Source organism: Engraulis encrasicolus, chromosome 18 (genome assembly GCF_034702125.1).
Source record: "Engraulis encrasicolus isolate BLACKSEA-1 chromosome 18, IST_EnEncr_1.0, whole genome shotgun sequence".
Lineage (NCBI taxonomy): Eukaryota > Metazoa > Chordata > Actinopteri > Clupeiformes > Engraulidae > Engraulis > Engraulis encrasicolus.
The window spans coordinates 25,930,912-25,940,618 of NC_085874.1; the positions used below are offsets into that span (position 1 = coordinate 25,930,912).

Consider the following 9,707-nt stretch of genomic DNA (forward strand, 5'->3'; position numbering starts at 1 on the left):
GCACTACCTCAGTCCTCGAACAATAAGACAACATAACATCACAATGCTGCTACTCCAAATCTACTACTTTTATATAACTAGTGTTATTATTACTGTTACTATTGCTATTGTCACTATTATTATTGTTATGGTCTATTATTGTAACGTCCACATTCTATATTTATCTTATCTTCTGTCTACATGTTCAATTGTACTGTATTTAATTATCATTGATCACTTATTGTTACCAGTCCATCACTGTTACCTCTTCTGCCTTGCACTTCATGTCAGTCTGTAAAATGTCTGTCTTGTGTATGTCTATGTCTATGCACAGACGTTTGTGTTACATATGACACTACAATCAGGCAAACTGTTGAAATGGGTATATCTTGGATTTTGAAAACATACTGCTTCAATTTAGTGCTGAATTTGTCTGAGCTTCATGGTCTCAGCACAGTGTGCTCTCTTGACAGGCCTGCGTGTTCCCAGGCTACAGTCAATATGGTTACTTGCTACTTTTATAATTCAAAATGCAGACATCTTGGGGGCGCTGTGGCGCAGTGCGCTAAGCCCCCCACATTTGGGCTTGCATGCCCACGGGGACCCCGGTTCGAGTCCGGCTGGGGTCATTTCCCGATCCCACCCCGTCTCTCTGCCCCATTCGCTTCCTGTCACCATCTCAGACTGTCCTATCAAATAAAGGCATAAAAGCCCCTAAAAATACATATTTTTTTCAAAATGCAGACATCTCCAATGTGAGCCATATTTGAATCCACCCTGTAATTGTAAGTACTTGTATGAAACTTCTCACTTACATTGTGTATTTCTTTCCTCACAGGTGAAATCCCAGAATCATCTACAGTTTCCCAGCATCCTGGAGAGACACCTGGTATGCAGCCCCATCCAAGAACCATAACATCCTATCTTGAAGGAAGAAACTATTAAAATCATTTATTTTCTGAAGGAATGGGGGCCAACTTTAAAAATGGCAGCCAGCTTGAATTTGTTACAAGTATCTATTTTCATTGTCACATCGTTTAGAGACCAATGAAATGAAATGCTGCGCTTGGATCACATTTTCAATGATAGTAACTAAATAACGCTTTAGTAGCGATTGCGGCCATCTTGAAAAATGACCGCTATATTGAATTTTTGAGGTGTCACAGCCATTTTCCAAAACAGTGGCCCTCAGAGAGTATTTCTACCACATGTCATGCTTTTAGTCCGATGTAATGCAAGTAGTAGTAATAAAGAATGGACACGATATTGTTTTTTTTGGTGTGGCCAGGGGCTTTCTCCAAAACATTGGCCCTCAGAGAGTATTTCTGCCAAATATCATGCTTTTATACCAAAGTGAACGATTGATCTATTGAACTGTATTGCAGCATACACATTTGTATTAAATATGACATTACAGTCAGGCAAACCATTTGGTTATATCGGATTACGGAGCACGGATAACGTTTTGGATTACCTGTGCTCTCATGAGAGGCCTATTTAAAAAAAACATTCACAATCTACATTTTCTGTGACAATTTTCAGCCATTATGAGTACTAGTTTTCATTCTTGTGAGATGTGTGATCATGAAGACGAAATGTTCTATGATCAATTCATACCAACATTTCTTGATGCTCATTCTAAATTCGCGTTTTTAACTGCTTTTCCCCAGAAGAATCAGTGGACGAGATCATCCAGGGGGATGACAGGGGTGGCATGTCAGAGGAATGCATGGCAGTTACAGAGGTGTGAACAATTTTGCTTTCCTGTTGATCCATCTGATATATGCGACGTGATATAAGCAACAACATTGAAACGAGAAGATTGAAATACCAGATATTCTGTATATTCAATATGGTAATTTAGTTTAACTGTGACTTTGTAGAATTCCAATGTGAGATCTTCAAGCTCAACCCAGCAGGACAACGAGAATAGCACCGGTAGGTATAAGTATAATACAGTACGTGCAAAGCCAGTATGGGAAGTCAGTGAAGTTGATGGAGGATGGGGGTGATGTGTTCTCTGGAGTGGTTAAGAGGTCAGGCAGCAGAGTTTTGGAAAAAACATTTAGAATCTAGATTTTCTGTGACATTTCCCTAAAAAATCGTTTTTAACTGCTTTTCCCTAGAAGAATCAGTGGACGAGATCAACCAGGGGGATGAAACGGGTGGCATGTCCAAAGAATGCGCAGTTACAGAGGTGTGAACAGTTTTGCTTTCCTGTTGATCCATATATGTGATATGTGCAACGTGATGTAAGCAACAACATTGACAAGAGGAGGTTGAAATACAGTATATTCTGTACATTCAATAAAGTAATTTTGTGAAATTGGGACATTTTAGCATTCCAATGTGAGATCTTCAAGCTCAAACCAACAGGACAACGAGAATAGCGCTGGTAAGTTATAAGCATAATACAGTATGTGGGAAGCCATTGTGAAAAGCCAGTGAAGTTGATGGATGATAGGGGTGATGTGTTCTCTGGAGTGGTTAAGCAGTCAGGCAGCAGAGTTTTGGACATATTGTATTTTTCAGAATTAAATTTTTTGTCCCATGATCAATTCATACTAACATTTCTTGATGTTAAATTCAACTTCATGTTTTGAACTTTTTTCCATGAAGGACCAGTGGACCAGAGCAACAAGGGGCATGAAACAGGTGCCAATTCTAACGATAGCGCAGCAGCTCCAGAGGTGTGAACAATTTTGCTTCGCTGTTGATTCATGATCTAAATATACCCAACAACACTGACACTAGGAGAATTAAATACTTTGTATACTTGTGTACTTTTGTGTATACTTATGTACTTTTATATTATATACATTACATGTCCTGTATACTTTCATGTACTTTCAATATAGTAATCTTGTAAAACTGTGATATTGTAGAATTCCCAAGAATCCCCGGAAAGGCAAGTCGCCGGTAAGTATAACACTATGTGCAAAGCCAGACTCTCCACCCTTATTAAAGAAACAACAACAGCAACAACTCTAAAATGGGTCTGTTTTCACAGTGAGGAAATTTAATTTCTCATTTCTGTACATGCAATATCCCATGCAATAACTGTCTTTTGCATTGCATCTGATGAGACGGTTAGCATCGCTCAAAAAGAAAGCTTTTTCCCTCTTATTTTCTCTCATTTCAAAGATGAGACTTGACTTGAATACTTTCGTTGTATATAGCGCCTTTCAAAACACCCAAGGTCGCTTAACATGATATTAGTGTAGGTATGTTAGTATGTAGGTGTGTGCTTGTGTACACTAGAAGCCAAAAGCCTTCAAAAGAGATGGGTTTCAAAATGTGGTTTAAAGATGGCCAGTGAAGGGGCATTTTGAATGTGGTTGGGTAGTTTATTCCAAAGGAATGGAGCAGCTACATGACCTGCTCTGTTACTGGTGCCCTTGAGTCTGGTGCAAGGGACGGCCAGCTGGCCCTTAGCAGAGGACCACAGCAATCTTGAGGGTGTATATGCTGTAAATAATATAAGTGCAGGGTGAGAAATATTAATTCATTAATCAAATGTTTTCTAGTGCAGGGAGAAAACAACCGATTGGTGACACTTGCTTTGTCTAAATCAGTAGTATAGTGGCTTACTTTTTTCTTCAGTGTATCTCCTTTTCTTTCTCCATCTCAGTCTTCTGACACAAACCCAGTCACTCCAGCAGACTCCATACCTGACCTGGTCAACAATTGAGAGCTGTGTATAATACTTTGCTAAGAAACAACCAAACATCGTGGGACTCCAATGAATATAGCCTAAACCAGAGGGTCTCAACCAGGGGTATGTGTACCAAAAGGGGTACATGAGCCCATTGTAGGGGGTATGTGGGGAAAAATATGTATGATAACAATGTATGAAACATTGCCACATTGGGATAGAGGAAGTGATGTAGATGTATGATTGACGGTGTACTCATGATATGACAAAAAAGGCTTAGGGGCTACGCAAGGGAAAAAGAGGGTGGGAAACACTACTACACAGTAGAAAGGATAACAGCTGCTGAAGGATGGATGTAACAGAAATACTGCAGTAGATTCCCAACTTGTAGCAGAACGACGTGATGCTCCACCTAATGGATTTATTCAATCCCTTGTCTTGAAGCATACTATTGCATTTAAAGGTGGAGCTGCAGGTTAAAATTTGAAAAGATTTTCTCAACTTTCTTGTTAGTAGTACACATTTAAACTATTATCCATTGTATTTGACTTGGTTTGGTACCACAAAACACATTATATGAAAAAGTGGCAATTATTTTGTCCCCATAATACAGTGCATGACATGACGTTCGGGACTGGAGACCCGATTCTATGGGGAAAAAAATCATATGTCACTTTTTCATATCACCAATGACATGCATGCCGTCATGGTATGAACTCTAAAATGGTTTTGTTAGTATCATTTACTTTTTTTTGTCTCTTTGTTGAAACATATTGTATGGTGTGGCATACAAAGAATGTGCTTTAACCTAAGGCAAAGTGTGTTTGTTAACATTCATGGCAAAATCTTTCTTATGTATATCATAATATAATGAAATAATTAAACAATTTTCAATAAACACTAAAACTCTTGTAATGTATCTCGTAACTCTTGCAATGTACAATTCCAGGCCACTTTGTTAGAATAGCATGAAAAAGTTTATTTATTTCCATAATTCCATCAATAGTGTTAAACTGTCATGGATTATAGATTCATGGCCCATATTTTGAACTATTCCAATCATTCATTTGTTTATTTCTACATATGTTGGCCTTCCAGCTAAAAAAAAACCCCATGAATTGAGGATTTCACTTTATTAGAATATTGTAATAAAAATCACAATTTTCTTCATCAAAATTCGAGTCACATCAAATCAGTTGAAATTTGGTACTTTCTACATAACATGCAATGTTCAATACTTGGTTAGGACTCTCTCTGTCTTAATCACTGCCATGATGCATTTAACATTGAAGTCAATGGCAGAAACAGTGCATGGGAGTTATGGAAGCCCAGATATCCTTGATGCTTTGCTGTCAGCTGTTTTCGTTTGTTTGGTCTGGTGACCCACATTTCACTCTTCAATGTACCGCGTAGATTTCCATGCCACCTTTTGGTGCTTTGGTGGTATGGACATTCTAACTCACCAGAACTAAAACCCCATTGAACATGAATCTCACACCAATCTATTAGATGCAGACTCAAAATGTAAAAGTTCAACGTAAAGAAAGATTGAAACACACACTGATGACCTCCCTTTCAATCCCTTTTCATTTCGAGACAATTCGGGCCAACACGGCCCCTTCTCTACCGGATTTTAATGTGGAGTGTATTCACTTTTGTGGGTACATGTTCAAACATTAATGGCTGTATTTTGATTTTTTTATGAGTGAACAACACATTTAAGCGGTTATATATGTTGTTAACAGGTCACTAATCATTGTGTCAAAGTGACATTTAATTTTATTCTAATGTTGTCCTATGAAAAGATATATTTACAAATCTGCAAAAATGTGAGGGATGTACTCACTTGTGTGACATACTAAAGAAGCCAAGAAAAGAAAGACTCTCACAACCATAACTTAACAACAAATGTTAAGATAAAAATGCAAACATGATCATCTTTGCCACATCAGAATAGAGGTGGTCATCATGAGGTACATCAATCACTGCTCGTCATCATCAGCAGCTTGGAAAGCCAACCCTGTGGAACGAAAGCACAATTACAGATGTATGCACAAAGTGTTATGGTAGATGACAGCGTGCAAAGATGAGAATGTCAATATAAGCAACACTCTCACACACCAACACCTCGGCTGACTTGCGTCCGCTCAAGCTCTGACATTGTTGGTGGAGGGACTGGGGGCACAACACCAAGTCTCCGGGGGTCGTCAGGTCGAAGCGTCCTGGTCCTGGGCATTCCAACCCCCCTGCTGAGTCTTCACTCGACAACTCTCCCTTTAAGGTTTGGGATGTAATCGTATGTCTTCTGTGCCTTTGCAGCATACAGACTGTACCTCCTGGCATTTCTTTTCAAAGGTTAAATCTCTGTATTCCAACAGCAGTTCTGAATAGGTTGGATTGACGTGAAAATGTGTTGGTAAATACTGGAGTGTTAAAAAGTGTAGTTCTTTTCTGTCAATGCACCACAAACTTTCACCAGGCTACTTCTATATTATGAAAAGTGAAAAAAAGGATTACACTCTTATCCAATTAAATTGAAGATCTTTCATTAAACTAAATCCTTCCAAAACCCTGTATCAAAGAATGGATTGTGAACAAATAAGGATGACGCTCGGTCCACTTTGATAATGTGCTATCAGTTTGGAGAGAAAGGACTTCACCTACCGAAGGTGTTTTGAGGGTTAGAGACATTTATGATTACTTTTTTGAAAGTTAGCTACAGAAGTTACCTACCCATCTTAACTAAGTGAGAATTAAGTGATTTCTTTCATCCATAATGTAAAATTCTGTACACTCATATTTAATATTTAATCTAAATTACACCTTGAACTTTGATACGTGTGTCTACAGTAACATGGGATCCAGGAAGATCAAAGGTGAAACACATACTCACTGAAAAAGATTCAGGAACAGTTCAGCATAATGTTTTGTTAATACGTGAATTTGATAGTTTCACAGTTCTACAACTGTGGAACTGTGACTAGCTTATGACTGCCTTGATTGCCAAATGGATTAGAGTGAATATGGTATGACTGGCTTGTAATTCACAGAACATTAGCCGAAGATTCTCGGTGACATTGCAGACGACACACAAGGCAAGTTTGAAACGTCGGACAAGGTATGTACCACACACAGCAGAAGCAGCCCATAAAGGTCAGGTTGGGATTTATTAAATATTATTATATGGTTGTGACGTCATCTGTCGAATGCTCCATTCATTTCAACGGGGCTCCCCAACGTTCGGACGTCTGTTATTTTTCGATAACGGACGGGTTGGTCTATAACAGACCGCTGTCAATGGCAACAAGACTTTTCACTGCTAAAGCGACTTTTCAACAAGACTCTAATCAGCTGCTGTGATAGACAGCACCCGTTGTCCTGGCTACCGCTGTCAATGGCAACAAGACATTCACTGCTAAAGCCACTGGCTTGTATACAAGTCAGTGGCTAAAGCGAATGTTTCATATCACTCCGCAGGGGGTCCGGTCTTTTGTCACTCTAATCAGCTGCTGTGATAGACAACACCTGTCCTGGCTAGCCTACCTAGCTGTTGCCTAGCGGTGTTCCACAACGGCTCTGTTTTGTTTTGCGCAGCAACAATCTTAACATTAAATAGTTCTAAAGAAATGTCCCCGCATGTGTGAATCATTTAAGTATATCAATATAATAAGCGGGTTAACTTTCGGCGAGTCGGTCGCTTTGTGGAATAGCAGCACTTCAGAGAGAACAAGACCCCTCCGCTCCGCGTCGGGGTCTAAAGATTCTCTCTGTCGTGCTGCTATTCCACGGTAGCGACCTTCTCGCCGAACGTTAACCCTTACATAATAATAATAATAATAATAATAATAATAATAATAATTGTATTTGTATAGCACTGTGTCATACAAGGCATGTAACTCAAAGTGCTTAACAAATGGGAAAAAAAACATTGTTAGAGATAGATTTAAAAGGAGAGGTATAGAGGAGAGGCAGAAATAGCAGGAAGGCAGAGGAAGAAGAGATAGACAGAGATTGTAGAGTCATAAGGTCAACGTAGGTTAGGACCAGGATTCTTAGATGCGTAAGGTCCATAGTGGCTGGGCCTATCATAAGTCATAGATAGTCACACAGAGATTGGGCGCTCAGGTGCGGCCCCTGGTGGCATCAGGGGTGAGGAAAAACTCCCTTTTGCTTGATTCATAGTTTGTAAGGGGGAAAAAAAGCTCAGTGAGGTCTGAGAAAAAAAAACCCTATAGTCAGGAAGAAACCTCAGGCAGAGACCAGCGGCCACCTAGGGGAGCCCCCTGCCAGGGCTGGTTGCGAGTAGTAAGGGCGCTGCGGCAGCTGGGACACTATTTGTAGTGTGAATTGTTTTGTCCTTTTTCAGATGTTATAACATGTCACCAGTATCCTTGTAGGGACTGCACAACTAAGAATATTGCCATCTGAAAGGTAATTTGTGTTAAGCTACCTCCTATTTTAAGAAATACAATAACATGTACAATATTTGTATTTTTATTGTCGCTATAATTATTATTCTTATCAGAATAGTTTTAAATGATATTATATACTTTTTAATGGCCATGTTGGCCATCTTGTATATGTCATCATCAGGTATTTTGTCTGGTATCAGATGAATGTCACTATGTGAAAGCATGTGGAAGTTCCACTGACAGTTCAATTGATAATTTATGTTCTGATTATTTAACATTCCGTGTTATTTTGCTGTCTTTACACCAACAAAAAAAGTAATGATCGGCTATCCACCATATTCCCAGCTCCCATGATACCATGCAGGAAAACGGGCTGATACTTCTGCTTAGTTGTGCCTAGTTACAACGCTGTGTTATCATTTACTGTGACATGTAGGCTATATGGTGAAGGTGTTTTGTTTCACCAAAGTTTGCGTGCCGAGTTTAACCATAAGAATGTTCCGAGAGGCAGATGATTAGAATTGAAATAAAAATTGTTTAATCATTTACACTAATTATTAATGGGCAAAAGAAAGAAAGAAAGNAAGAAAGAAAGAAAGAAAGAAAGAAAGAAAGAAAGAAAGAAGGACAAAGGAAATCTGTGGTTGTCTGGCCAGTGGCCACGGTACAGTCAATGTCTCAATCTATACAGGGGGCTCCACTACTACACAAAAGCTAGGTGACCCCAACCATGTTTCAGCCCATAGTGAAGGCATAGCACACATGTATGAAACTACACAGCAATCACAATGGTGACTTGTAGTGGGCCCACCACAGCAAACCAAGTATGCGCTTTATACACACATCAATGCGGATCAGTGTACCACAAAATGATTCAATTCAAATTGGTTATTCAGCATTACCATTTCAGTCCTTGAGATTTTAAGATTGACATTGCATTGTAGTAAATTGAATCATTTTGTATACTGTATTTGCACTCAGTCGTGATGGCCACAATGTTTTTAGACCCCTGGAGTATATAAATTAAGTAAAAACCCTCACGTTGCAAGCCTCTCGAGTGGCTGCCACTCTAACCCTAGAGTGGATATCCTGTGGCCACGTGAAAACTTCTATGACTCGCTGTGGTCTGTAGGACATCCAGTACAGTTTCCACGGATATGTCTGCGAGTTTCTGTTGCCGCTGTGATTTTCTTTTGCTAAATGTTAAAATTCTCCGCCCAATCCTAACCTGACAGTAAAGCAATGTTTCTGCTGCTTTACTTTTGGTATGAGACTATTGTTGTGCTGTCATTGGTCATGTTGAAAATCAGCTACAGAGTAACTTTATCCTTTTTTTTAGAAAGTGGGACATCATTCTATATGAAATTCAGACGTATCCAATAATACAGCGCACAAGATGGAGGGCAATGCTTCCAACAAATTAAAGCCGGTAGAGTATATTTTTCTTTTTTACGGCACAGAATCACAGATATGTACATTTTGATTGTTGATTTTGACATACATTTTGAAACATTTGCACTAAAATATATGTTCCAAATGTCTGTCACCAAACAGCCAGCCAGCCTGTCACCGGACAAAGAAAAGGAAGGTAAGAGATATGCTTGAAATACTATTTGAACCCATTGGAATTACTCAGAATTCTGCATGAATTGGGCGTTCTG

General features: G+C 39.2%; 1 long non-coding RNA gene across 1 annotated transcript; it reads left to right on the top strand.

Annotated features, from left to right (window-relative positions):
- The first annotated feature begins 812 nt into the window (after positions 1-812).
- On the top strand, positions 813-2,669 carry LOC134468530 (uncharacterized). Its single transcript, XR_010038828.1, has 5 exons — positions 813-868; positions 1,650-1,723; positions 1,863-1,917; positions 2,106-2,374; positions 2,599-2,669. It is a non-coding gene; the product is annotated as an uncharacterized LOC134468530 (long non-coding RNA).
- Positions 2,670-9,707: the final 7,038 nt, after the last annotated feature.